Raw genomic sequence first — 12,624 nt, forward strand, 5'->3', positions numbered from 1 at the left:
ACCTAGCCTCCCCCTACAATGGGGAAACTTATTAATGTGAGTATATGATGATCATCTTACAGAGCTGGCAGAACGAGCTATTCTGGTGACAGATCATCTTGGTTCTAGCTTGATAGATCTTAGGAAAGTAAGCATACTTCTTTGCCTCTCAAATCCTTATGTATAAGGTGAGGCTAAGTTAGAGTTTAGTTCTATGCAAGGAATTTAAGGCCCAAACCTAGTATCTGACAGCACCAATGGAAGATTTCTTATTCATGCCTTTTATTTGGGGAGTTCTACTCATTAATATTATTTTACCACTCAAAATGTGACGATGCTCCATAAGTAGACTTCACATCTCTACTTAAAACTCCATTTCTTCCCAGAAAGTAGGGTGCTATTTATTTCTTTTAAATTAATTTTCTGCCCCCCTATGGAGATGTCTACATAGTCAATATTACATAAATGTTATTTGATTACTTCAACTTTTCCTTCAGATAAATGTTTTTTACCTAGTTCCCGCTTACAATGACTGATGGTAGCAATAGTTCTAAAACTTTAAGGTTTAATGAGATCTTAGAAAATCTCTAATTACCCAACCACTTAACAGAAAGATAGAGTAGTTTGGTTCTAGAGTAGCTCATTTCCTTTAAGAAACTAAATATAAGTCTTTATAACACTTATATAAGCATACACACACACACACACACACACACAAGACACATGCCTGTACAAACTCTTAGAAACAATTTCTGTAGCAATACTGGATTCTTTTATGATTATATTTTTCATTGTATATATTTTATTTGTTGTACATAATTAAGAATGTTCACTCAGACTTTTTTATGTTGTATATATAGTATAGTTTCAAAAAAATTCTTCATCTTCCAGTGGGTATTGGATTAAGTATATAAGTGAATATTTTTATTTGATGAAGTCTATATAGTAGAACATATACTTGATTTTCTCGGAAAATACAGACAGCAATGACTGGGTTTGGGGAGACAGGTCTCCCAAGTAGACAGTTAACTGCCAGTGGGAGAGAGGGGGTTAATCTGGCAAACATTTATTTTCCTATGTAATCTTTAAAAACATGGCATAATAATTATACCCCAAAAGCGGTTGCCCTAGTCAAATTTTATTTTAACCTGTTCTGTGTAGGGTTAAGTGCAAAGTCATGTTAAGCGCAAAGGGTTAAGTGCAAAGACTATGCAAATGGTGCCCCCAGAACCTAGTGGGCTTTACAACACAGGGTAAAGTAACTGGCATATCTCCTGATCTGGGCTATGCTTTGCTTTGTCTACTCAATACTAAGAATGGATTCTCCTTGAAGGTGAGTATAGATTTTGACTTTTGCCCTCATAAATTGGATATGATGCAACATGTGGGTTGTCCTTGTGAATACATTGAGGCCTCGACAGAATATTTGAATAATTAATCAAATGCCATTGCTGTAGACTGGATCTCAGGTCTTCCTCCAGGGCCTGGACCATAAGATCATAGGAATACTATGTTCCCTGTATTTCAGTTACTCAAGTACAGGTTATTTTTCTTTTTAGAAAAAAACAAGCCAAGAGCTTTCCCAGTGATCCAAAATGAGAACATGTACTGGTGGTAGCAATCATGTGATAGTATATTGTGGTAGTATAATGTGATAGAAAATTGGACAGTACCAATATCTTTTCAAAAATCCAACCACGAAATCAGTGCACATTTCATTTATGAAGAATAGTTAGGAATCTCCTTACAAATGGCAGGGTGAGAGAGATAGTTTAATGGGCTTGGACTGTATGCCTGGCAAGTATAGAATACCGTTTGATCTGTGGCATGGCATGGTCCCCTCAGTACTGCTAGTGCAGCCTGGAGCCCCTAGTTGCCACCTAGTGGCCCCTCCACACTGCTGGGCTGGAACAGTATTTCATCCTCATGCTTCAGCACTGAACTATCTGGGCTGGTAGGCCACGTATTGCCAGGATTGGTCTTCTGGCCCACTGGACAATGATTAGGAAACACTCACCTCAGAGAGAGTGGAGGGGGGAAAAAGAGAGAGAGGAGAGGGAGGAAACCAGAAGCTCTTGCTCTCTCTGTCCCTACTCTTCATTCATTTTCACTGTCTTCTACAAAACATAGATTCCCCAACAGTGATGCTAAGATAAGTTCACAGTAGCCGCTTCACCTAGTAGTTCACGTAGGCAAACAGTGCTTACTTGGGAAAAAACAAACAACCCTTGTTTCCTTAAATAACTGACATTTGTATTAACTTACAACATTGACCACTGAAACTTAATGTCTAAACACAGAATTTAATTATATCAATCATAACATAGGCTTCACTTTTTTTCAAAGAATGTTTTCCTTTGATAATAAATACACATCACTGAGTAAGAACGAAAGCATGCGCTTGTGATTTTCTTTGAAATCTTTATAAACGGAAGATCTCTATAGCAAATTCTTCTTACTTATTTTTTGCTTTTGGGTCATACAGCAGTGTCAGGGCTTACTCCTGAGCTATGTGTTCAGGAACTCTTGAAGGTGCTTGGAGGTCCATATGCAGTGCCAACAATGAAACCTGTGTTGGTTGAATGCAAGGAAATTGCCTTATCATCTCTTCTCTCCCTGGACACTATAGGAATTTTATCCTATAAAAGTGCTAATATTTAGTAGCACTGTAGCATTGTTATACTGTAGTCATGTTGTTCATTGATTTGCTCGAGCGAGCACAGTAACGTCTCCATTGTGAGACTTGTTGTTCTGTTTTTGGTATATCAAATACACCATGACTAGCTTGCCAGGCTCTGCCGTGCAGGTGGGATACTCTTGGTAGCTTGCCAGGCTCTCCAAGAGGGACAGAGAAATTGAACTCAGGTCAGCCACATGCAAGGCAAATGCCCTACCCGTTGTGTTATAGATCCAGTCCACTAATATGTAGTAAATGGGGAAAAGAACACTGAATCAAAGTATAATTTAAGATCTTTGTACAATGTTGTTTACAGAAAAATTATATATACCATAAAAACTCTTGGAACTATGTTCTATTATTTCATAGTCCAGATGGAGTTGTCTTATTATGTGAGTCATTAACAAGGTAACAATATTAAATGCAAAGTGTTTTTAGCTTTAATTGAAAGCTATATTTCTAAAATACTTATGGAAGGTTTTTGGCAGCTTTAATTATCACTTTACTCCTCTATCTGTTCTTAAATTGATAACAAGTTTTAATGACTTCTTAAAAATTCCTACAACTTTAGATTATGTATATTATTAGTGAACACAACTTTCATATGGGAATACTGTCTTTTACAACCTTCTTAGGTATTCTAAAAATCTAGGTCTTGCAGTAGGCTTTATTTATTCAATCAACCCCTAAAAAGTTATGGTCAGGAGGCGAGACAAAGGAAATAACTTGGCAAGGATTCAATAAAATTTTTCTAAAATATTAATATCATTTTCAATTATGATAAAATGAATTACTTGCTATCAGTGAAAATGAAAACTAGTTTGGGACAAGAAACATTTTCTTTAAACTATAATAAACACTGAACATAACAGGAAATAGCCTTTAGAAATTACATATGAAAAAGTATTTGAAAAAGCCTCTATTAATTTTATTCTGTTTGCTGAGCATCTCAAATATTTTCTATTTAAATACTTTTTCTTTACCAAAATTATCAGCACCAATACATTTCCTTGAAAGAAATTTTAAAAATCCATTATGAATACATATTATTAAATTCTCATTTATAAGTTCCAAATACAATATCAGTAAGAATTTTCATTAGAAATATTTTTTAAATTATTAAATATAAAATATCCTTTTATTTGTAATAATACTGTAAGAACACAGGTAGTTCAATTATTATGAATAATTGCTTAAATATTTGAAATTACTCCCCAAAGATAACACAATTTAAAAATACAGAGACCTCAGTGGCAAGAAAAGCAACTTTGCTCTTACTAACAAGACACAATTTCACTTGCTTCTATAAAATTCTAACTAAGGCTGACATTTTTTAAGTTCCTACATATTTTGATACCACCTTTTGGGTTCATCTCAGTTATAACTAGGGCGACCTTGTAATTTGTCATCCAAACTAGGACACTTTTGAAAATGAAAGGGATGCTATTAATAGGCACAAACTGGGACTTTGATAAGAGAACCTTTAGGTATAATGGTCACCTTAGTTTTATCCTCATAATCTTCTTGGAAGAATGAGAGTACAGCCAGGCAAATTTTATTTCAAATGTGAATAGGAAAAGCAGACAGAAAGAAAGAAAATAAAACAAAGAATATTCAGTTGGTGGGGGAGGGAAAAGATTAAGAGGTTAAAAAATATTTGGACTCCCATGTGTTTTTCAGCTTTCTTATAAGCACTCAGACTACTAGTATGGGTTAGTACCTCATTTACAGTAATTTGCTATTGTAATTAACCAGTCATAATTTCCAATTTGGCAACCACACAAATGAATTTGAGGATGAGAAATTGTTAGTTCTAACAGGTTTCTTTGGGAACAATGTTTAAAGTGACTGTAAAGGACCCTTTTTTGTCAAATGGCTGCGTGCCCATTCAGTCATTGTCAACTCAACATAAACTTTCCAGTATCTTCTCATTTGCATACATTACCACAGGGAAGGGACTGTTTACCACTACTGGTTTGTAGTGTTCTTTGTGATTGTCTATATATAATTCCTCATGCTGTAAGTCTAAGAAAACGAAACCCTAACACATTACTTGAGCCAGAAAATCGCACTTGGCTCAAGTGTTGGCTCAGTTACTAAAACTACCACTCACGCTATAAGCCTATTGTAAGCTCATAATATTTTTGACATTTGTGTTTGTTTATTTTATTTTTATGTTTAGTTTTGTTTTTTGGGCCATGTCTGTCTGTGCTCAGGGCTTATTCCTGGCTCTGTAGTCAGGGATCTCTCCAGGCGGCTCCAGGGACTTTATGTGGCGCCCAGGATCAAATTAGTGTTGGCTATGGGCAAGGCAAGCACTTTAACCCCTTGAACCAACTCTCTCCCCAGCCCCTGACACTTATGTTTATAAAGTTACTTTAGATAAAGAGGAGGCACAATGCAAAAACTGTAAATAAATAGCAATATCTTATAGAAAGTATATTACAATATCACTACCTCAGCTATAAGTTCAAAAGTGATTCAGAGCACAAAGCACCACTGGGTATAGCAGCAGAGGCTTCCCAGTCCCAGCCAACAAAGCAGGGGAACCTGGGCAGTTCCCAGCCCTACAGGGCCACAGCAGCATTGCTTGAACATTGAACTCACAGCCAGTTGTGTGAGAAACTCTCTGAGAGCTAGGATCATGGATTCTGTGAGCACCCTTTAAAGAAAATGATCACAGAGCATGAAAAAATATAATCATTATGGGGCTGGAGCGATAGCACAGCGGGTAGGGCATTTGCCTTGCACGCGGCCCACCCAGGTTCGATTCCCAGCATCCCATATGGTTCCTCGAGCACCAGCAGGAGAAGTTCCTGAGTGCACAAGCCAAAGTAACCCTTGTGCATCTCTGGATGTGACCCAAAAGGCAAAATATATACATATATATATAATCATTATAAATACAAAGTATTACAACTTGATTCTTTTTTCTTAATTTAATATTAAACTTTGAGCAGAGAAATTACAGTTCAAAGAGGGAAAACTATCTTATAAAATTAATATAACATTAGTAAAACTTGAAATAGGCAAAATTAAAAGGAACAATCTTACTTTGAGTATCTAATATTTTTATTACTCCCTCCAAAACAAAGAAATGTGCTCTCCGAGTGAAATAACTTTTTTAAGTCTTTGTAATTTAAATATTAGTTCTCCAGGGAGGATGAACTGTGGGTGTTCAACAGCTATGTTAACCTCTTCTAATATTCTTATTCTCAAAAGCTTATAAATTAAATCTCCCTGTGTGTTCTGCTTTTAGGGTTCCAGAGATGATTTAGGTTCTACCAATTGGAATGTTGAATTAGGTTACAGAGAAGAGAAAACTGGTTATGGTGCTGTGGGCTATAGGAAATCAGGATGGCAAAGTTTCCCAATTATGGCAATAATTGTCAGCTTTCTAATCCCAGGTCTTTTGTGTAATCTACAGAAGTCATATCCGTAAAATCAAGCTATAAGTCCTTTGCTTTTCATCTCATGTATACTGGAAGTCATTTATTGCCTTCATTATTAGATTATTTAATATGGCTTTGTTTTCTGCATTTGAGTTTCAAGTAATCAATGCAGTATCTCTTAAAGTGGAGACATGAAATTATTAATAAGCTTATTCAAATTTTTTTAAAATATTAAGCCTGGGATAGAGAGATAATACAGTGGGGTATGGTGCTTGTAGGATTAGGGATAAATCTAGAGCATCTCATAAAGTCCCCCTGAGCACTGCCAGAATAGATCCCTGAGCACAGAGCCAGAAATACAGCTTGATAATAGCTGATTGTGGCTCAAGAAACAAACAAAAATATTTTTTTTTTTTTTTTTTTTTTGCTTTTTGGGTCACGCCTGGCGATGCACAGGGGTTACTCCTGGCTCTGCACTCAGGAATTACCCCTGGCCGGGCTCAGGGGACCATATGGGATGCTGGGATTTGAACCCGGGTCGGCCGCATGCAAGGCAAACGCCCTACCCGCTGTGCTATCTCTCCAGCCCCACAAACAAAAATATTAAGCTCAAATTGGGGAGCTCCACCCAGATGTGCTCAGGGTTAACTCCCAGCTCTGCGATCAGTGATCACTCCTAGCAGTACTCACGGGACCATTACCTGGTGCTGGGGATCAAACCCAGGTTGAATGTATGTAAGGCAAGTTGTACTACCAGTTGTACTATCTCTTTCAGCCCATGAGGACTGGAGTTTTATTACCTTTCTACCCAACTCATTTTCATCTTTCTCCAGTATTTTTGCAAATTCTCAGCACACCACACAACTTTCTCTTATGCTTTATATATTTTACTATGTTTCTAAAGAAAAAATTTATTAAGTTGACATGTTCTGTATGTTGATTTGGCAATTTTTTCAAGCTCCCACTTCTACCCTGTATGTTTAAAGCATGTAAATATGAGCCTTACTGTTTTCCTCCACTGGAAACTTATTTTGTTCTTTTATGATAAAAGTTAGGGTAGGAAAAGAAAACTTTCCAAATAGATTTTTATTGGAAACTATTCTTCAGGTTAAGGCTAGTATATGAGGGGCCAAGCCAGAGAGACAGAAGAGTGGGTAGGGCCTTTGTCTTGCATATACGGCTTTCTTTCCTAGCACTCCAGGTGATGTCTGAGGCCACCCTCCCACCCACAAGGAGTGATCCCTCAATAAGCCCTGAGCACAGCTGGGTCCCCAAGCAAAACAAACAAAAAATAAGACTACTATATAAGTTTTTACATAGAGTACAACAATGGATTATATTACTCAGTATGCAAGAAATGCTGACATAGAAATTTCTACAATGCTTTGCGCACCACTAGGGTCCTGAAGCAAAAATCTGACATTTCCTTCTCTAATTCTAGGTTAGAATTAGTTTAAAACAGAAAATCAAGTGAGAAGCTAGTGAGTATAGCAGGTAGAGCCCTTGCCTTGCACAGGGCTAACCCGGATTCAATCCCTGGCACTACATATCCACATATGGTTCCTTGAGCACCTCTAGGAATGATCCCTGAGCATAGACCCATGAGTAAGCTCTGATCACCTGCAGTTGTGGTCTCCAAAGAAAAACAGAGATATAAGCAAATAAAACTCCAGTCCTCTGAACAAATGGAATCTGATTATTTTTCCTTTTGATTTCTGGGCCACACCCTGAAATTTTTTTCACCTTAATGACTCTGAAAATATTTCAGGAACTGGGGAACAAAAAGTAGCTATAAAAACTAAAGATGCTTCTATTGCTTTAAATGCTCAGAAAATTCTAAAGATTTGGGGATCTGTGATTCATGAGCCAGGGGATGAAGAACAAAAATATGTTTATATATAAATATATATTTTTCTTGTTACGACTCATATCACTGTGTAAATTCTCTGCATAGGGTCTTACAAGGACAAAAATCAAGGTGCTTAATAGAACATATTCATATCCAGAGACTCTCTGTTATATTTGTTCTGCCCCCTAAATCATTCCTTCTTTATGAACAATAATGTAGTAGTTTATAGTTGGGTAGTTTCATTAGTTTTCTTCCTATAATGGAATACAATTTCTTAAGAACTTTGTCAGTCTCTTGTGGATGGCCAACAATGCCATCCATTTGACAGCAATCACAACTACAAATATTCTTCAAATTATTTTCTTGTCTTATTCTTGTTTAAGTGGTTGAGTGTAAAAAATTTAATTACAAAGATCTTGAATTAAATTATGACTATCTGCCAGATATAGCCTAAATATCTTTTAACGGAACACTTGATTTTTAATCTTGCATAGGTTTTGGCAAAAGTCAAGTAACCATCCTTAATTTTCATTTTTCTAAGCCACCCTCCCCCCTCAAAAAAAAAAAACAGGATCTAAGTAAAGAACATGGTCAATGTTTCCTTTATTAGTCCTCTATGAATACTACCACTGGCATAACATTCAAGTGTTTTACACAATATAAAGTAAACTGAACATGTGAAGACAGATAGAAAACTAATTTTCAGATGACCTCTCACATCAGATGAACCAATATTCACCTATCTGTACACAGGGAAAAAAGCAAACAAATAAAAACGTAGAAATCTAACTGCTGAATTCTACCCCAAAGTGAGAGATCCCACAGCAAGGAAAATTCAGGAAGTTCACCTGAATATTGACTGATTCAAAACTCACTAAACAACTTTATCCAAGTAAATTTCTCACATATTTAAAACAATATATTCAATCACAGTAAGATACACAATTACAAAGTTGTTAATGACTGGAACATATAACCTTCCAACTTCACCACTGTACATTTCCCACCATCAATGTCCCCAGTTCCCCTCCTGCTTTTTGTTATTGGTTTTATTCTATAATTTCATCAGACACTCCCTCCCAACCCCATGACTCCCATTAGAAAACCCCATTTGTCTCCTTGCTGGCCATCCTCACAGTAAAGCTTTTCTTATCTCAAAAGCTAGCATAGTTTTTTGGCTTCTATGTGTGACAAGCTGCCATTTTCAGAGGCAATATCTTACTCTTAAGTATTTTTCTTATCATAGAAATAGGTTGAAAATTTCCAAAATTATCAATTATTAATACTAGTTATTTCTGTTTAATGTTCCTTTATGACTTTCATTCTTTCCATATACCTCTTATTACAGCTGGCAGGTGGGAATCCATCTCCCCAAGAGGCATCAAGTGGCACTTTGGTATGGCAACTAAACGGTAACAGAGTCCTTGTGAATCACAGGAGAAATTTGTTACATTTACTTATGTAAGGCAGGTTATTTTAAAATAAGAGAAATGGAAAGCCTAGAGGCTAAGAAACAGCTTTGGAATTTGTCCTAGTCTTTTGCTCTTTACTAATCAAAGAAGCAACCATTGCTTCCTCTTTTTTTAATGACCAAAAATAATATAGTTTGGGAGGGTGCTTTTCAGTTGCAGTCATATATGCAAATATATACTCTCTAAGAATCTCTTTTTATCCTCAGATATTAAGCTGAGGTCACCCCCTGTTTCATAATGTGAAATCCTTCCCCTTCTCACTCTTTCTCTTCCCTTTATGATCTAGGTCTCCTAACACAGGGTATAAACCTTTCGCTTGCAAATTTTTACTCAATAAACAGTCATATAAGTTTTAAAAATATATCTAAGTTTTGCCTATTTTGCCAATTGGCTTGATATTTATTTGTTTGTTTTGCCTAAGAAGAACCCTGACAGGATAGAGAAATTTTCCCTGCATTCCCAGAAACAGGTCACATCTTCAGTTCTTTACTTGGAAATGTCTTCAGCTAGGTAATCCAGTCTATCATTTAAATGGTTTAATGGATGGGAACACTCTACTAAATTTTACCATTGTGCTGCCATTCTTCATGTTCCCAGTGACATGCTTCTCACTTCATAGTGAGCCCCACCAGCACTATCTTTACTACCCATATTACTAAATTTGCTCAAGGCAATCTAAGATTTTTTTTTCTATTATGAACCTTTCCACACCACAGGTGCCCCAGAGGGGAGCGGGTGAGAGCCCTCCCTGCCCCAAAGGACCCAGTCCCGGCAGCCGACCTCCACTACCCCACCACTGCGATGCTCCAGGCACACTTTCCACATGCTCGGGCTGAGCCTCACGCACGAGCAAAGTCCCATGGAACTCAGGTAATGTGGAACTTTGTGACCTTAGACTCTGGGATCAATGGTACCCGGAGCAGAGATCCTCTGCCTGCTTTCCCCAATCTCCAGTGACCCAGGGGTCACACCCATAAGCCACCTCCTGCTTGCAATAGATAATCTCATCAGACACCATCCAGAACTCATAGCTGCTTCTACTGGAAGGGACCATAAAATGAGGCCCCCATAACCATATAACCGGACTTTGCACCAGGGGTACCCCAGAGGGGGGCAGGTGAGAGCCCTCCCCACCCCAAGGGACCCAGCCCTGGCAGCTGACCTACACTACCCAACTGCAGCCACACTCCAGGCTGCTTCCCACATGCTCGGACTGAGCCTCACACAGGAGTGAACATATTCCATCATCATAAAGGGAAATGTATATATATATGTGTATATATATTTATGTATGCCTCATGGAGAGCCTGGCAAGATACTGAGAGTATCCCACCCACACGGAAGAGCCTGGCAAGCAACCTGTGGCATATTTGATATGCCAAATACAGTAACAATAACAGGACTGATTCCGCTGACCCAGAAAAAAGCCTCTAATCATTGGGAAAAACGAGTAAGGAGAAGCTGCTAAAATCTCAGGGCTGGAATGAATGGAGACGTTATTGGTGCCTGCTTCAATAAATCAATGAACAATGGGATGACAGTAATACAGTGATATGAACCTCAAAAGTCTTCTGGATGCCATCTACTTCCTGACTCCAAAGGCATTTGTATACTTTTTTTTTTAATCGCTGTGAGGTTGAATGTGATGGTACATGGAGACCTGGGGTTACTCATATTGCTGAGGGTGACAAGGCATGTGGTGCCAGAAATCAAAGTCAGGGGCCCAAACGTGCATGGATGGATGCACAGTTTGAGTCATATCCCTGGGCCCTATTTCTACATTTTTAGTTATTTCTTTAGGAGGGCCCCATACTTCCAGGTACCTAAGTTATATTTTCAGAAAGATCCTTTTTCTTTGGTTCCTGTTCTTATCCTTATTAGTTTTTTTAAATAAAATTTGATTTACTAGCTAATAAGACCTAGAATTGTTGTCGGGTTTATAGTCCTCCCAGAGAGGTGTCTGGTTCTTCAAGGTCACTCCATTCTTTTTTTAACTGAGTCACCATGAGATACACAGTTGCAAAAAGCTGTTCATGATAGGGTTTCTGTCATACAATGTTCCAGCACCCATCCCTCCACCAGTGTACATCCCCACCATCAATAATCCCAGTTTTCTTCCTGCCACTCCTCACCCTCAGCCTGCCTCTATGACTGGCACCATTCTACCTCTCTGTCTGTCTCTGTCTCTCTGTTTCTGTCTCTTTCTCTTTCTTTTGGGGCATTATGGTTTGCAATACAGGTACTGAGATAATCATGTTTGTTCCTTTACCTGGTTTTGGCACACAGTTCTTATCCAGAGTGTTCTTTTCCAACTACCATTGCCATAGTGGTTCCTTCTCTATCTCAACTGCCTTCTCCCCCAGCACTTGAGGCCGACTTTCAACCATGGACCAATCTTCCCGGCCCATGTTCCTGTTCTTGTCCTTTTACTGGTTCTTGTGTTTTGAGCCATAAATATGGTGTTTATACTTTTCTGTGGAGGGTTTTGTGCACCATCTTATATCAAAGGCACAATATAAATGTTAACCCTATATTGCAGTGGCCAACATCTAGGACGTATTATTATCTTGGCTGCAGATTACTGACAAGAGGTACTATATTTGTGCTGATGCTTTGATGAAAAATAAGAATATTATGACTCCTTTCCTTCTCATTAACACTGAGACAGGGTTAAGCAAAGCAAACTTGCTAGAGGTTTGTAGTCCGATGATGTGGCAACCTCCTTCCTGGCTACACATTGCTACATTCCTTAGGTTTTGATTGGAGCAACATCAAAACCTTCATCATAACACAACAAACCTTCATGCAGATAAGAACCCCAAACCTCTGGCTGAATAGAGCCAGTCACTTGAATAACCCCACCCCTGCTCCAACTCCCAATCCATGTTTCTCTTACATTTCCACGATGTAAAATCATGTATATTCATTGCATAGTCCTCTAGTATTTATATTCCTCCCTCACCACTCACCCTCATGAATATTTGTAAGTTCCCTGAAAAACTTCTCAATCTGTATAAGCTGTTACATCGCCCTACACTTGCCTGGCATAAAGCCAAGTTGCCTTTCTACCCAAGGTCCCACACACCCCCAGCTTCTTCTCAGCTGGTGTTGGTCAGACATGCTTCCCAATTTGGAAGTTAATTTCTTGCCAACAAAGATCTTCTTTTTCTGTTCAACTGTTCCTATGATTTGGGATGATATTAAATAGTGCAATATGATGTGGATAATTGAAGGCATTAAGCTTATCTATACACC

General features: G+C 38.1%; 1 protein-coding gene across 4 annotated transcripts in view; it reads right to left on the minus strand.

The window, feature by feature from the left end:
* The window catches only part of ZNF385B (zinc finger protein 385B), a 427,342-nt gene that overhangs the window by 143,948 nt on the left and 270,770 nt on the right, over positions 1-12,624 (minus strand). The window lies entirely within an intron of this gene.

This window comes from Sorex araneus, chromosome X (genome assembly GCF_027595985.1).
Source record: "Sorex araneus isolate mSorAra2 chromosome X, mSorAra2.pri, whole genome shotgun sequence".
NCBI classification, from domain to species: Eukaryota; Metazoa; Chordata; class Mammalia; order Eulipotyphla; family Soricidae; genus Sorex; species Sorex araneus.